Genomic DNA, 18,301 nt, shown 5'->3' on the forward strand with positions numbered 1-18,301 from the left:
GGGGCCCCTTGGTTCAGAGCCTTGTATTCTATTTCTTTGAATTTCTTCATCTTCATCCCAGTGAGACTTTAAGTCCCACAGAAGATGCTCTACAACCCTCACTGACAGAGGTCTGTCTTAAGCAATGATAAGAAAGTCAAGGCACCAAACGGGCAGGAGGAGCAGGAGTCTGGAGGTCATCACATCTCTCTGCCTGATGAACCATAATATGGCAGCAGCTTTGGAAGGGCAGCTGTTCCGGACTCGCCCACTAAATTAAGCTCAGTTCTAGGGAGAAGGAAGGTGAATTCCGAGAGAACCTCCTGCTGCCAATAGTAACAGCTACAAACAGGCACCGACCAGTGCTTCTAAATTAAATTGGAGACTGGAAGCAAGGAGGCACGGTGCCAGGCCTGAGTGATGGGCCACTAGACTCAGAGTCTAATTAAAGATCACATGTGTCTGCCAAGAAGAGGATGGCTTCTTTTTTCTTCCTTTCTCTTTAAACATAGCAACCTGATGTATGCTCAAGTAAATAAAATGTAATTTTTAAATGCATAGCCTCAGCTCATGTTTTTCCCCTCTGCCAACACACAGAAAAAAAAAATAGTCAAGCAAATTTTTACAGCTTTTATTCTTTAAAAACATAGCTGGTTGCATTTTCATTTATTATATGTGCACATGAGCACACACATGTGTATGAAGGTCTGAGGACAACTTTCAATAACTGGCTCTCTCCTTCCACTATGTGACTTCTAGGGGTTAAACGCAGGTCCTCAGACTTGGCAGCAAGCGCCTTTATCTGCTGAACCATGTTGCTGGCCCCAGAGCAGCTTTTCTAGTTCCATTTTGTTCAAAGTACCAGATACAAACGAAACAGACCCAGCAAAAGTATCTGGGCCTTTTGGTGTGGCCTTGCACTATGGCACATTCCTTTTAATTTGTTCATTACATAATCTTTTCCTCGCTTATCTGGCAAGCAAGATCTGGTGATGATCACAGCAAAGCTTGTCTGTTATTTTACCTCTCATCAATAAGCTGGGCTGGTGACTAAGGTCTCTCAGTTGTGCTGAGAGTGCCAAAGCCCAGTTACAGGCTCAGCAGGAAGAGCTATTCAAGTCTGGTTAGTGACAGCTGCCTAATGAGAGGAGCCTAGAAATGAAAGATGGGCCTTGTTGCCCCTTCCCATTCAGCTACAACAAGGAGAGGGTTCTAAGCCGTTGGGACTTGGGGTGGTAAGTGTAACATCAGATTAAAGGTAACCCTGCCGCAGATGTTTACACCAGACTGAGGCTCTGCCTTGAAGCAGGGTCACACGGCTCAGAACGGGGCTTGCAGCCCAAGTGATCATGCCATCCCTAGGCTTCCTGAATTACCAAACTAAAGAGCCTGGCACCTCCAGCCATCTGAGACAAGTTCACTGTCATCTTTGATGACTGGTCCTGTGCCTGAGCTAGCTGCATCAATGTCAAAATTATTGCATTTTAATGACAGATGACAGATGTTCAGTGACAACTTTCACGCTGATCTAATTTTATAAATCCATATTCATTATTTCAATTTGTCTTTTATTTCTTTATGATAAAACAAGAATAGAAACAAAACAGAAATGGAACCTGCTCCAGACCCTAACACCACAAGTCTTCTTCTTGACTGAGGGGTCCCCAGACCTTTTTTGTGGGCTAGCCAGCTTTCAGAGCCCAAGGGGTCAGTCCAAGAATCAGGCAGGCAGCCCAGGGGATGCCATCCCTGAATGCACCAGCAACTGAAGCTCCTTCTATAACATGCACAGGTCCAGCCTGCCTGCAAGCAGAGCAGTCAGCTCTACAGGTAAGTTTCTGAACATTATTGTGTCAGATTTTACAAACGTTTGGACAGCGTCCTCACCTCTCTCTGAACTTACAAAGGAGTGGGTGAAGTCACTTCCAGAAAAGGCCCAGCTTATCATCCTACCTTATCATTCAACTTCCAGGAGAAGAGCAACATGGGCTCCTGGTTCCCACAATAGGAATGCCCACACTCCTTGGTTACCCCAATACCCTACTAACAAAGAGAGCTATCTCCCATCCGGACAGTTCCCTCCTATCACATTCACTTCCCTGTCCTGGATTCCAATTCCCAGTCATCCCATATGCAAGCATCACTATGCTTGTCAGTGTAGTGACTCTGTAAACCATTCATCATGATAGAGGCTGTCATGCTCTTCTGGGTTATCTCACATTCTAGAGCCAGCATTTATAGGAAATGCCCATTTGGAATTTCAAGAAAGAAAAAGGCAATCGCCATTGATTGAATGCTGGTTTGCGCTGGATATTTCTGTGTGTGTTATGTGCTTTAAGACCTCCAACACTCATGGTAAAGCAGACACTTGTTACTCCCATTCTACAAATGAGAAGGCATACAGTTTTGGTAACATGTTACCATCACGTAATTTGTGACAAAACCAGGTTTTGAATCCAGATCTGATACCAAAGTTGATTCATTTTCCAACAAACACTGTCTCCTGGGGCCAAATCCAGAATCGCACTGGAATGAAAGGCTGTGGTAGCACGCATTACTGTTTACCCAATATTCACTTCCCTCCTCAGTTTTCTGCCCACTGTTGGTGCCGGACTTGGTCATGTGATTAGCTCTGGCCAATGTTAGCTTTGAGTGTATCTGACCGATTGGCTTTGGTTCTTATGCAATTCACCACGATAAAAATATGCCTTGAGTAGCATTAGTCAAATGAGGATAAGTCTGTTTTAAATTAATCAAGTCACAGTTGGCCTGAAGCTGTGTGGCTTTAAAAGAAAATAATAATGATGACAAATAATTGCTGAGCCCAGCCAGGTGGTACTCAGGAACCTGAGGTAGAAGGATCACAAGCTCAAGGGTTGCCTGGGTTACAGAGTGTGTTCAAGGTCAGCCTGGGCAATTTGATGAGATCATATATCTCAAAAATAATTTTTTAAGTAGAAAGAGGGCTGAGAACACAGTTCATCGGAAGGGTACCAGCCTAATATGTGCGAGGCTCTAGAGTCAATCCCCCCACAAAGTACCACAACCACTCCTGCTGCTATTGCTGCTGCTGCTAATCCCGTCACGGTAATGGTAATGACTGGGATTTTCCAGATTCAATGAGATAAACTGAGAAGCTCAAGGAACTCCAGAAATAGTGAGAGGCTTCAGAAAGTAAAGATGGAAAGAAAGGAGGACCAGAGAGTGTTTTCCTCCACCTCCACTCACTGCAGCTCCTACAATGCACTCAATGGAAAGGAGAGGGCAGGACTGTGCTGGGAGGAATACCATCTTCTTCCAGGTTAACATGGAGAACCAGACACAGTGCAGGCAAACAGAAGACCCCAGAAGGGTAATGGGATGAATGGTTATGTCTCTTCCCTTAGAAGTCCATGGAAGTCCCAGGGGAAAGGCCACTGGACAGTACTGATAATACTGAATTCTTCTTGAAGATCATAGGGCTGGGTACCACCCTCATATCTGAGTTACATTTGCACCACAGCCCAGAACAGTTCCTGACTCAGTAGGTAACTCTGAAACCCAGTCCCCTTCTTGTTCTCTGTCTTCAAGCTCCTCCTAGCTAAAAGCACAGGTCATAGACTCTCAGAGAACAATGTAAGAAAACTGAAAATGCAATGAACCATTAAGTAAATGTGTTGATCAGACTCTGCCACTGTGATAAAATTCTGACACAACTCTTTTGATTTTAGAGATTTCTACCCCTGGTCACCTGGGTGCTATTGCTGTGGACCCGGGAAAAGGACCTGGCATCACAGTGGGAAAAGGGGTGAGGCAAATCGGCTCACCTCATGGCTATAGGTAGAGTGACCAAAAGGAAAGGATGGGAAACATAGGCATCCATCAAAGTCATGGCCCCAGTGACCTACTTCCTCCAACCAGGCCTCACCAACCAGTGTTTCCATCTCCTCCCAGTAATTCTATCAAGTCGGAGTCCATCAAGGGATTCATGCATTCATTAATTCAGAGCCATCACGATCTGATCACTTCATGTGTGCACTAAGGTCAAGACTTTAAAATATGAGCCTTTTGAGGGGACATTTTGTACCTAAAATATGACAGTGAGCCGTCCTAATCTGCATACAATGTCCATGTCAAAACACTTGAGAAACTTCCCATCACCCAAGGAAAAGAAACAGGATGAAAAGTCACATTGGGGGAGAAATTCCTCCAAAGAACTAACACATTTGTAAGAAGCCAAATAAGCAAAGAATACATTACTTTACATGAGGTGTGTGTGTGTGTGTGTGTGTGTGTGTGTGTGTGTGTGTGTGTGTGTGTGTGTGTGTTTGCTTGCCCCTGCAATGAGGCAATAAACAAGGCAGAATTCCTCTTAGCTTACAACCTTTTTTGTTCTGGGGAGCAAGTTAATGTAAGGAATCATCCTCAAATACAAGACCTAAAACTTGGCAATCATTCACAAATAATTCATAATTATTTTATAATTCAGCTTATAAAACCTGTTCCATGAAATACAAATTCCTAGGTATATCTGCTTAACAAATATAAAATTACTTTTCTGTTGCTGTGATAAAACATCATGACCAATACAACCTACAGAACAAAGAATTTCAGAGGGGTATGAGAATCTCTTGGCAGGAAATCAGAGCAGCAGGCAGAAATTAGAGCTGTGAGTTGGGATTTCATACCACAAACAGGAAGGATAGAAAGTAAGCTGGGAACAACAAATGAGGTTGAAAACTGAAAGTCTGTCCCCAGTGGCATACTTCCTCCATCAAGACTGTACCTCCTAAACCTACACAAACAGTGCCACCAACTGGGAGCCAACTATTTAAACATCTGTGCCTATGGGGGACATTCTCACTCAAACCATTGTAAGTATAACATAAATATTTAATATCAGATTTAATATTGACATATTTATCTATAACATACCTGGGCTCTAATAATTTAGAGTGGGGCTGTCCAAAGTCCTCTGGAAAATTTAGGGAATGCATTCATAATTTTATATTTCCAATTACTAATGATTAAAAATTCAATGTTGTTTTACAAGCATTTCAGTGTTTTCTTTGCTTCACCAACAAACAAATCTGTGGTAATTTGCAGATTTCTCTGCCCTTTTTCAATTGCAGAACCAGAACTCACTGATATATATACTGATAAAGTGGAGGGGCAGGAAGTAAAATGAGGAGAGAAGGAAGGTGTGTCTAGTGAGAACCCCCAAAAGCTTAGGGTGACAATGCAAACTGAGAAAATAAGCTTAGATTGAATGAAGCAGCTTGCCTGTGTCCTCCTAGAAGATGCAGCCTGGAAACATAGAAAACTAAAGTTCATTTGGATAATACTAAACCCATTCCCACACTTAAGATAAACACACAAGGTGATGAGGAAAATCAATGCCAAAAGTCATGCATGAGTACCCTTGGACTAGAACAGGAACTAGGTGGTACAGGAGCAAGCCCATCATAGATGAGACTCTATTTATGACAAGGGATGACACATGCATTCAGAATGAAGAGTGAATGGTGTACACACTATTAGGATATATTTAGGAAGAAGTCTACCCGTCCTATCCCATCCCATCATACTTCAAAATAATCCAGTCAGACCAAAAATATTTTTGCTTTTTTAATTTCATCTCTCCTTCCTCTCTCTCTGTCTCTGTCTTTTTTTTCTCTCTCTCTCACTTACTCACACACACACACACACACACACACACACACACACACACACACACACTTCAGAAAATAAGCAAAATCACAAAGGAGCTAGAAAATAAAGATTTATAGGCCGCCATTGCTATGTAAATTTAAATTTTTCATATAAAAAATAGCCACATGAAAGAAAATATAATTGCTACTGTAAATTACCCACAAGTCCCACGCCTGATAGAAAGATAATTTATGAAACAAGTTAATAAACACAAAATGTGTTAGGTTCACTATGAGTTGACATTAATCTCCTCATTAAATAAAGCCTAATTGGAACAGTAAGATACCATTTTGATGCTAATTGAGATGGATATTCTTCATATACTCTTGGTGTGAATTGTATTATCGCAAAGCATTTTTGAAACAACTCAAAGGAGAGATTGGTCCAGCATTACATTTTGATCCAGAGTTTTTATCTGCTGGATATCTGTTCCTTTAAGTTCCTTTAAGAATATAAGAGGAAATATATCATATAAAATATAAATGTAATATCTCTAACTGAAAACATTAAAATATTACTGAAATGTCTAATAGGCAAAGATGGACAAAATTATACCAAACAACTCAGAAAAGTACTAGATATCTGAATGTCTGTAGTATAAAACACTTTATACTAATTTGAGAAAATACTTGCCATAATATTAAATATAAAATGAAATATTCAAATTATACAACAATATGATGCTTACATTTTGATTAGATTTTAAGTATACAGCAGGAAGACTAAAGGGAAGGACCCCAAAATGTTTTAACAGTGAAAATTTTTGTGTAGCAAGATTACTCTCCCTGTCTTCCCAGGGTTCTCAAAGTGTCTATACTGACAGTATATGACTTTTAAAGGAGATACTGTATGAAATACTCTTGGGAACACTTACTTGAGAGTAGGCTAAAGGGGGGAATTATAATGTGGAGAAAGACATACACATACAGAGACAGACAGACACACGCAGAGAAAGAGAAGAGAGAGAGAAGGAGAAGAGAGAGAACAGGCTTTATGCTTTAAAATAACAGAAGGCAGCCACCGGGTCAGTAAATGTCATTGTTCTCATTCAATAATTTCGAGACAGGATGTAATCCATGTGAATTCTAAGACTCTTTTGAATTCCTGGGCTGGCTCCTGCTGGATTAAATGCTTTTTTTGCTCTACAGAAGCTTTTCAATTTCATGAAGCCCCTGTTTGTCAGTTGCTGACCTTATTTTCTGATCCTTTGGAGACAGTCTTTAACCTATTCTGTATCTTGAAGTGTTTTACCCTACATTTCCTCTAATAATGTCAGTGTTCTGAGCCCTCCACTAAGGCCTTTGATCCATTTGGAATTGACTGTCAAGTAGGGTGAGTGGCAGGGATCTAGACTGACTCTCCTACATGTGGCTGAGCAGTTTCCCCAGAACTGTTTGTTGAAGAGCCCATCTTCCTTCCTTTGGATACTTCTAGCATCTTCATCAAAACGTGTCTAGGTTTATGTCCCGTGCTCTACTCTCGTCCATTGATCTACGTGTCTGTTTTGTGCTGCACCATGCTATTTTTGCTTCTGTAACACTTTAGTATAGCTTGAAGTCAGACATGGAGACCTCTAATGTAATTCTTTTTGCTCAGGACTGGTCTGTCTACGTGGGGTCTTCTTGCTTATATGTGAGCATTAAGAATTTATACAAAGCTTTTGTAAAAAAATGGAATTGGAATTTTGATGGGTATTGTATTGAATCTGTAGATTACTTTTGGTAATACAGCCATTTTCATAATACTAATTGTTCTAATCCATGAGCATAGAATTCTGTCTTCTAGTGTCTCCATGAATTAGCATTAACATACACACATATGTAAATAAATATACAGGTATATATGCTCACATGGTGTGTATGTGTGCATCCACCATCTCCACAGTAGAAGAATGCAAAGCAGAAATTTGAGAACTAAAGAATGAAACACTAGAGTATCTCCCAAGTAAGACTAGGGACCTCTGTGTGAACTGTAGGAGAGTCAAATAAAAATAGACTATTTAACAAAAACCCCAGTCCCAAGTATGAGAAATTTGCCTTTGAGTTGTTGATCAGGAGGGTCCGAGAACCTCCTTAAACAATGTAGGCAATTATCACCACTGTCCTGGCTGACTCCCAGAACTCAAAGGTAAAAACCTATTGCTGAGAAGAATACCAGGTACTTTGGATACAAGCACTGGAGGATCACAAGCTGGAACTGACTGAGAATCTTCCCCCCTGCACACTAGTTCTCTTAGCATCCAAAGGTGCTGTGCAAGCTGCTAATGGAGAAAACAGTTAACAGTCCAACCCAGCTATAAAGTTTACCAACCACAGCCACAACCAGCCTGGCAAGACATACTCAAGGGTGCAACAATGGCATTTACATATCAGGGGTAACCAACAGCTGTGTAATTGGTCTTAAGACTTGCTCAGTAGGAGAGAACTCATGTCTGGCAATGAAAACCTAGACTACTACTTAGGGCTGGAGAGATCATGAACCCCAGAAGAGTACCTACTACAGTCACTTTCCTAAATTAATATAATTTCCAAGTACATTCTGAACATGTCCTTATATTCCTAGATAAGTGTAGGTCTCACTCCTCCTCAAGAAAGCTCCTTTTTTTGCCACAGACGGAGATTATCACAGAAACTCACAGTTAGTCAAAATACCAAGAATGACTCATTGTTGAGTGCCATCCCCAACTGATACATTTACAATATAACCCATACACCAAAGGCTCAGGGAACATTGTGGAAGAGGGAAAGGAAGGATTGTTAGAGCCAAAAGAACAGGACATCTCTGTGAGATAGTGCCTTCTATATATGACAGCGAATTGTACCCAGGAAATCTTAACACCATAGCTGCCTAAACAAGACCTGCATAATGACAGCACCAACTGTCATTCCAAGGTGGATGGGAAAGTCTCACAAGGCTTAGAAGATACACGCAATTAACGGCTGCTCAGAGAAGGAAATCAGTCTTCTTCAGGGATGAACCCCCAATAGGTTATTCAATCCCGGCTCTAGACAAACACATATGGGAGCAACACTAAACAGACTGAGCAGGTGTGTGTGTGTGTGTGTGTGTGTGTGTGTGTGTGACAATAATATGTAAAGAGATCATGAATTTGAACAGTGAGATGGAAGGAGTTGGAAGAGAAAGAGAAAGGGTAGAACAGATGTAAATACAGTACTCATTGATGAAATTCTGAGAAAAAAATATTAAATACCCAAAAATAAACTCAGCCATGGAGGCAAAAGACCTTGTCTTAGTTAGGGTTACCATTGTTGTGAAAAAACACCATGACCAAAGCAACTTGGGGAGGAAAGGGTTTATTTGGCTTACACTTCCATGTTGTTGTTCATCATCAAAGAAAATCAGAACAAGAACTCAAACATGGCCAGAACCTGGAGGCAGGAGCTGATACAGAGGCCATGGAGTGTTGCTTACTGGCTTTCTTAGCATGGTTTTTCAGCCTGTTTTCTTATAGAACCCAGGACCACCAGCTCAGGGATGGCTCCACCACCAATGGGCTAGGCCTTCCATCATCAATCACCAATTAAGAAAATCCCTTACAGGCTTCTATACAGTCCGATCTTACGGAGGCATTTTCTTAATTGAGATACCCTCCTCTCAGATGGCTTTAACTTCTGTTGAGTTGAAATAAAACTATCTAGCACAGACCTCTACCGTGTAAATAAACTTCCAGACACTGAAGACAGAAAGATTTCTTGTACTCATGAGTTGGCAAAATTAATATTGTGAAAAGGCTATGGTACCATTTATAGAGTCGATGTGATCCCCATCCAAATCCAAAGGAGACTAACCTCTAAAATACAAAAGGAAGGCCAAACTTCAAATACCGAAACCAAAATCAAGTCATTCAATACACAAATGGGCAAGTGAACTGAACAAAAGTTCTCAAAGGAAGAAATACACACGGCAAGTAGATATTCTTACACAAAGTATTCAGCATCCTTTGACACTAGGAAAAGTAAAGGAAACCTCATCTATCTGAGAGTTCAAATCTGGTGAGAAAGTGTGGAAAGAAGAACCCCATCACTTGCCGGTGGGAATGCAAACTGGTGCTGCCACTGTGGTAGTCAGAGTGGAGGTTCCTCAAAAATCTAAATTAGATCCACCACACGTCTCAACCGCACCATTCCTGGGTACACCCGAGAGACTCCAGCACCCCTCAAAACACCTGAAAATCCACATTCACTGCTGCACTAGTCACCATAGCCAGAAAATGGAACCAGGCTAGGTGTCCATCAGCGGGTGAACGGATAGAGCTGATAGGGTACATGTACAACAATGGAGTTGTGTTGTTCCCTTAGGGACTGCCCACCCTTCCATACCAACACCCATTTCTGACCACCTCAGGCTTGCAGCCTGGGGGCTGAGAAAGTCCTTGTTCTCACTAGAGAACCCCTCATTTGTACACCTTGGGGTGGCTTCTTCTGCTCAAAAGGAAAAAAAAATTGATCATGACTTTTCAGGACAATGTATACAACTGGAGACCATTAATGCAAACAAAAATCTATAAATACATCAGCTGGATTAAGAATGATAAATACTGAAGGTATTTAAGTGTATAGTGTATAACGTGTGTGTGTGTGTGTGTGTGTGTGTGTGCACGTGTGTGTGTGTGTGTGTGTGTGTGTGTGATGAAAATAGAAAAGAGACCTGTGAAGGAAGAAGAATGGGGGAGGGGGAGATAAAAAGAGAAAGCAATAGAATACATGTGACATAAAAGCAAGAGTGGGGACAATCTGGAGGGAGGGAGACCCCCAAGGGGGTGGGGAGGTACGGGTGGACGAATAAGACCAAAGTGTGATGCCACATGTGTGTGAAAATATCATCATGAAATCCGTTACTTTGTGTGCTAACTTTAAACAAAAGAAATCTGGGAAGTGTAAAAATAGAAATAACCATTGGATGTCATAAAAGAGGGCAGGGGAAGGAGAGAAGGAGAGGAGGAGGCGTGCTAAAGAGATGCTCCTGGGGGGGTTACAGCATGCACCACCACACCCGACCTACGAAGAGCCAGAGATTTAAGAGTGCACAGTTAAGAAATGCAACCAAAATTACATAGATGTAAGAGGAATAAAAATCCACAAGCTGATGCTTAAAAATAATAGCAAGGGCATAATAAAAAACATAAGTCAAAGAAAAAGCAAAACAAAACAAATTTTATGAAAAAAGAAATCCGACCCACAAAACCAAAACATTGGAGAAGCTTCTTTCCACACACCCTGATATTGGAGCCTATCCAATTGATGGGGAGATCGGTTGAAGGCCGACAGTGTTCTGTTTCATCTTGTAAAGCTGGTGCTGAGCCAAGAGGCCCCAACAGCACTGCAGCCCTCCCCTCCTTTGCATACAGCACCACTTTCTGACCACCATAGACTTGCAGCCTGGAGGTGAGAAAGCTCAGAAAATCCCCTCATTTGTCCACCTTGGCGTGGCTTATCCTGGAGTGGCTATTTGACACCTAAGTACTACCAAGGGTCTCTGACTATGGCTCAAAGAAGGGATTCCCCCACAGTGGCTGGGAGTGTTTTCCAGCAGCCTAGAAAGAGGCTGGATCATCATGGGTACTTTGCATCCATTTTGAACTTTAAAATACATTATATTTCTTTCAATAAGCTCATGAAAATGTTAAATACCACTACAGGAAATGCACATCAAAACCACACTGAGATAACCATTAGGATGACTACTATCAAAAATACAGAGAGTGACAGATGTTCACAAGGACACAGGACAATTGTACACTGTTAGCAGGGATATACAACAATACCACTGTTGTGGAAAACAGTATGGAGGCTCCTCAAAAAATACAAATAGAATTACCATGTATGATTCAGGAATCCCACCTCAAATAATGAAAACCAGGGAGTGAAAATGTATTGTAAACCCAAAATCATGGCAGCATTGTTTACAAAAGCCAAAAGATAAAAACAAACACACCTGCACATTGCCAGTGGACACACACACACACACACACACACACACACACACACACACACACACACCATGAATATTATTCCTTCAGTTAAAATTAAAACTACTTTGAGATTCCATCTCAACCCAGTGTGCTGGATAGTCTTATGTCAACTTGACAAAAGCTAAAGTCATCTGAGAGGAGGGAACTTCGATGAAGAAAATGCCTCCATAAGATCAGGCTGTTGGCAAGCCAAAAGGCAGTGGTTCTCAATCTGTGGGTTGTGACCCTTTGAGGGTAGAATGACCTTTTCTCAGGGGTCACCTAAGGCCATTGGAAAGCATAGACACTTACATTATGATTCATAACAGGAGCAAGATTGCAGTTATAAAGTAGCAAAAAGAAAAATTTTATGGTTGGGAGTTACCATATAACCCAGCTGTATCACTCCTGGGTATATATTCCCCAAAGATTCTAATTAAACACATCACAGAAATACTTGCACATCAATGTTCATTGCTGCTGTTTTTATAATAGCTAAGAAATGACCATAGACAGGTGAATGTATGAAGATGTGACACACATACACGGTGGCATTTCATTCAATCACAAAGAAAAATGATGGATGGATGGGTGGAGCTTGAAATTATTGCATTAAGAGAAGTCACCCAGACTCATGTTTTCTCTTACATGAAGACCCTGAACTTTTAGTTACTGTATATGTGTGTGCATGTGTATATGGGGATCACGAGAAAGGAGAAATAGCCAGAAGGGGAAGCGGGGGTGGGAGAGGGGGTGGTGGAGAATCATGGGAAAGTAGGATCAGCAAAAACAAAGAATGTGTAAAAATGCTATAATTAAATTATTTTTAATGATAATTAAACATTAGTTTGGGACTGAGGAGACTGAGCTCAAATCCCCAACACCCACATAAAAGTCTCACGTGAGCAAGAACACCTGAAACTCATCCATTGAGGGGTTGGAGACAGGAGAGATTTCAGGGACTTACTGGCCAACCTGTCTAATCAAAGAATAGCAAACTCTGGGATCAGTGGAAGACTATCTCAAGTGAATCCGGCAGAGGGTTAGAACAAGACAATCGGGCATGGAATAATATGTAGCGTACACAGAGGTGAGTATTACCACACATACATGCACATGAATTAATTTAATTCTCTGTGTGTGTCTCTGTGTGTGTCTCTGTCTCTCCCTCTCTCTCCTCCACCCTCCACTGGGTTTTCCGTGTGAATGTGTAAGCCAGAGGTTAATGTTAGGTGCTTTCCTCAGTCACTTTGCACTCTTCATCTTATCTTTTGAAACCTGGAGCTTGCTGACTATCTAGACTGGCAGGCCAGCAAGCTCTAGGGCTCCTCCTGACTCCAACAATTCCCTAGCACAGCAATTACAGGTGTCCAGTGACACACAACTTTTTTTACACAAGTACTGGGGGTTGAACTTGGATCCTCGTGCATATGCAGCAAGCACTTTACCAACTAAGATATTTGTCTGTGTCCAAAAAAATTTTTTTAAGTCATAAGAAAAAAAAAAGATTGTCCCTTTAAAGGAGAGAAATGACAGCATTTTACGTGAAAAGGAAAAAAGTCAATCACAGAACACATACTGTCAAGGGATGGGGTGATATGGTTTAAGTGTGTGTCCTAAAGTCTTATGGTGAAACCTAATACTCAAATGTGACAGTAGTATTGGAGGTAAGAGCTTTGGGAAAATGAGTAGGTTGTGAGGGCCCTTCTACTGCCAATGGAGCAGCACTCTTACAAGGTGGCCACCTAGCATGATGACTTGAATTTGATACCCAGGACCCACCTAGTAGAAAAACCCATGACTGCAAGTTTTCCTTTTATCTCCAAATGCACAAATGCACATTGTGGCACACACACACACACACACACACACACACACACACACACACACAGAGAGAGAGAGAGAGAGAGAGAGAGAGAGAGAGAGAGAGAGAGAGAGAGAAAGAGAGAGAGGCCACTGAAGGAAGCTCTGTTTGCTGTTTTCTGCCTTTTTATCACTTCAGCCAAGTGAGAATACAACACATGCAACACATGTACCCTCTGGAGGATGCAGCAACAAGTACTATCTTGGAAGCAAGGAAGTTTATGAGACACTGGATCTACCGGCATCTTGATCTTAGCTTCAGAACTGTAAGGAATCAATTTCTGTTCTTTATGAATATCCAGGCTCTGATGTTTTGTTATAGTGGCACAAACAGAATAAGACATGGGAAATTCCTTGTTTCATAGGTGCAGAGTTTCCACTTGAAAAAGACAGAGTTCGGGAGCTGAGTAGCTGTGATAGCTGCTCAGAAAGTGAGTGTTCTTAATAAAGCTGAGCTACACAGTTACAGATACTGGCATTATGTGTGTGTCAAATATATGTATCATAATATATGTATACATATATGTGTGTATATATATATATAATATATACTATATATTTATAAATTTACACTATAATTTACAAACTATTAATTATCTTGGCTGCAGAGTGGTTCTTTTGCCTTAGTTTTGTTTTGTTTCTGTACTGGGGTAGAGCAAGGAGAAGAGCCAGACTTTAATAACCAAATATGTAGAATCCAAAGTTAGTGACACCTGGAACTGTCTCTCAGGTTGGCGAGTGGGTTCTTTAAGTAGTGCTTGTCTAAGTCTCCCTTTGAAAGGCTGTTTTCTGCCCTATGAAGAAAAAAAGATCTCCCAAGAAGTCAGACTCCGCCCACCCTGTTGGAGGTTTGGGAGACTGATAATGCTGATTTCGTGTAGCAGCTGGTGTGGTAAGGGGCACATGGAACAACAACAACAACCAAAAAGATTAGAGAACTGCTATGGGAGCCCAGGTGAAACTGGAGACCACACATTTTCTAAACCAAAATCATCTGTCAAAGATTTCTGGGCAGTCTTTGAGTGGAAGAAGTCAACTTTGGAATGCTGGCATTTCTGGGGCATTGTGATGGATAGCCGAGATCGCATATATACAACCTTACACCTCCCTCCCAAATTTGGAACGCATGATTACTAAAATGAAGGCATATATATATATATATATATATATATATATATATATATATATATATATATATTTCTGTCTGTACTGTAAGTCATCTGCTTCCAGGGCTGAGAAGATGGCAGCTGTGGAAATGTCATTTAGCTACATGGGCAGATGTTTCCTTTGTCACTAGATGTCAGGTGCTGTCGTTTGTATGTGACCACCCTCCCCCAGCCCCTCACCCAGAGCAACAGAACTGGGAGTGGGAAGTGGGACTTGCTAAGAGGTAACCAGGTTAAAGGGACTCTGCCCTTGTGAATGAATTAATGGCACTGTTGTGGGTTCGGGTTAGTCACTGTGAGAGAGGACTTGATATCCAAGCAAACCTCTCCCCCATTTGCCTTTCAACTTTATTCCCTGGAAGGATGCATCATAAAAGTCCTTTCTCCATACCAGCTACATGCTCTTAGACTTCTCAGCTTTAGGGACTATGAGCCAAATACATCCCCGTCCTTTATAAATTATTCAGGTATTCTGGAGTACCAGCAGCAGCAGCAGCAAACACACTAACACCCTAGAGACTGCACAGGTCAAAAATCAAGTCCCATTTGTCACAGTTGACAAGCCTTAGGGAGCTTGTGACAGCTCAAGTTCTCCACCCTGATTGAAGCACCCAGTGGTTAGATTTCTGTTGCTGTGATAAATACCATAACCTAAAGTTGCTTGGGGAGGAAAGGGTTTATTTCATCTTTAGAGCATAAAATCCATCATGAAGGGAAGTCAGGGAAGTTACTCCAGGCAAGAACTAATGCAGAGGCCATGGAGGAACACCACTTCCTGGCTTACCCCCATGGCTGCTCAGCCTGTTTTCCTCTACAACCCAGAACCACCTGCCCAGAAGTGGCACTGTCCACAGTAGGCTGGGCCTTCCCACATCAATCATTAATTTAAAAAATAAAAAATGTTCCACAGTCTTGCCTACAGGGCAATAGTCTGATGGAGGCAATTCCTCTGTAGGTGTTCCGTCTTCCCAGACAACTCTCACTTTGAAGGGACCAGCTTCCCTTTCGGCAGCCATAACAGCCGAACACGTGCTTGCCATAAACCTGCCTTGGTCACGTAGAGGTCAGATGCCTGTCTCGTGACAAGGAACCCATCAGAAGTTAGTCACTAGAAAGTCAGATGCCTGTCTCGTGACAAGGAACCAATCAGAAGTTAGCTGGTGGCGCTATGCTTTACGACCCTGGGTGTGCTTTATGGACAAGCGCACAGCAATGATGTAGAGAGCATAGCAACCACCCTGGGAGGGCCTATGGGCCATAACAACCAGTTGACCAATCAACACAGGGCAAGCCCTCCAAGCCTGGAGGCACACCAATCATGAGCCTGTGCGTACCCCTAGACACTCCCCTTACGCTGTCCTATAAGATCTCTTGGGAGACCCTAGGAGCCATCTTTTGCTAGCCATCTGTCATCTCGGGTGGGTGAAAGACCCGAGATAACATGGGGTTAGCTCGTTAAATTACAATAAAGCCTCGTGCAGTTTGCAGCAAGCTCTCGAATCCGCCTGGTGATTGGGGTGACCACGAACATGGCCTGGGACCCCGGATACTTGAGTTTTCGGGGGTCTAACAACTTGTGTCAAGTTGACAAAAAAACTAACCAGCACAATTGAGCACCAATCATTTTCTCAAGTTATCTGGACATGTCCACTTCATGATGAGAAAAATGTGTCAGTTATAGTAGCAGTGCTCTATAGAAGTTCTCTCCCTGGCTATACTCTCTGCAACTTGAAGAATTTGAATATGCAAAAGCGTGTGTCAGGTATGGGCTCTCTATCTGATATCCTATTGGCTGATGATGCAAATGCCCTTCTCCTCTGAGCCTTGGCAACACCGTTAAGCAAAGCAAGGACTCTTCAGCATCTTCCCTCTACCCAAGGAGTCGTCCTTGCCTTATACTGAAACTAGAAGCCTGTTTAATAACTGTAGTTGTGCAGAAGGGCAGAGGCAGGCACTAGCTCTCTTAGAGATATTTTTCTGTTGTTGTGGTAAAGTACCACAACCAAGGCAACTTATGGAAGAGAGGGTTTATTTGAGTGCAAGCTTTTAGAGGGATAAGAGTTCATCACTATAGGGATCAGGCCCTCACCTAGCCCTCTTCTTTAGCAGTCATGACAGGCTGCAGAAAAGACTCAGCCTGACCTTGTACCTCCTACCAGTCACTAGGAGGTCAGATACTCTCCACGTGGAAGGAACCAGTCAGAAATTAGCTGGTGGGCTTTGGGCGTGCTTTACAGTAAAAGTGGCTTAATGGTGATGTGCAGAGCATAGCAACCACCTGGGAGGGCCTATAGCCCATAACAACCAGTTGACCAATCAACACAGGACAGGTCGCCCAAGCCCAGAAGTACACCAATTCTGAGTCTGTTGCGTACCCCTAGACACTCCCCACCCCCCCGCCCCTTGCACACCCCAATAAATTCCCAGAGTCATGGGTTTCTCCAGGTCCTTCTCACACCACCTGCTGTGATAAACAGAGGAAGGAACCCAGTTAAAGACAGTTAACTCATTAAACAATAAAAGACTTTGCTTTTGCATAGGAATGGGTCTCTTGGTGATTTGGGGTTCAGAATTTGGGCACAACAGTCACCATTGTGGTGGGGAAGATAGCAGCAGCTGGGAGAAGCAAGCTAAGAGTTCACATCTTTTTCTTTGTTTGTTTGGTTTTTGGGGGGCTTTTTTGTTTGTTTGTCTTTTGTTTTCTGAGACAAGGTTTCTCTGTGTAGCCCTGGCTGTCCTGGAACTAGTTCTGTAAACCAGGCTGGCCTCAAACTCACAGAGATCTTTCTGCCTCTGCTTCTGGAGTGCTGGGATTAAAGGCATGCACCACCACCACCCAGCAAGAGTTCACATCTTAAACTGTAAACAGGAAGCAGAAAGAGTGAACTGGGATTGGTGGGAGTCTTTAAAACCTCAGAGCTCACCCCCAAGTGTCACACTTCTGAGCAAGGCCACAATTCCTAAGCCTCTCCAAACATCATCACCAATTGGGGTCCAAGTATCTAAACACCTGAGGATACAGGGGACATCTCAGCCAAACCGCAACAATTTCTAAATAGTTGCAGTGCCATGCTGTGCTGTGTCATGTAATGTTCAGACAGGACCTTCCTTCCCCGTCTTTACTCAGAGTCTAGCATTTTGCCATTTCATCAGCCCCAAAGGAATTCCCATCTCTTGGCTTTCTGAGCACAATTCCATTACTGGCTTTCGGAATCATAGCTCCCTTTCTCCCTGATTTGTGATCTCATTCACTAGACCACATTCCTGAATGAAAAATGAGGTTCCCTCAGCCTCCATAAAAGTCCCTGTTTAGCCTTGACCCTCACAAGGGCAGGCTCACCCTGCAAGTACAGCTTCCATCACAAGAAACACTGAGCGCTACCCTGAGAACTGCAGGGACCCCCAGCTAACCCAGGCAACAGGGTGGCTCTGCCTAGCTTAGACCCAGCAATAGCATGGCTAGGACCACATCTCAAGAAGGTTCCTATGTCAGCAAGCACACATCACTTAGATTCTGTGCATGATACATTTAAAGCAGTTTCTAGACAGACCAACTGGCTATGAAATTCCATGGGGTGCACCCTTGTACCACAGAAGTAATGCAAAAGATATGGGTGGTCCTGCTTTGTCC

At 42.5% G+C, this 18,301-nt stretch overlaps 1 protein-coding gene across 1 annotated transcript in view; it reads right to left on the minus strand.

The window, feature by feature from the left end:
* Vwa3b (von Willebrand factor A domain containing 3B) overlaps window positions 1–18,301 on the minus strand; it is a 176,942-nt gene that overhangs the window by 128,351 nt on the left and 30,290 nt on the right. The gene's annotated exons all lie outside the window — the stretch shown is intronic.

Source organism: Cricetulus griseus (assembly GCF_003668045.3).
Source record: "Cricetulus griseus strain 17A/GY chromosome 1 unlocalized genomic scaffold, alternate assembly CriGri-PICRH-1.0 chr1_1, whole genome shotgun sequence".
Taxonomy (NCBI): Eukaryota; Metazoa; Chordata; class Mammalia; order Rodentia; family Cricetidae; genus Cricetulus; species Cricetulus griseus.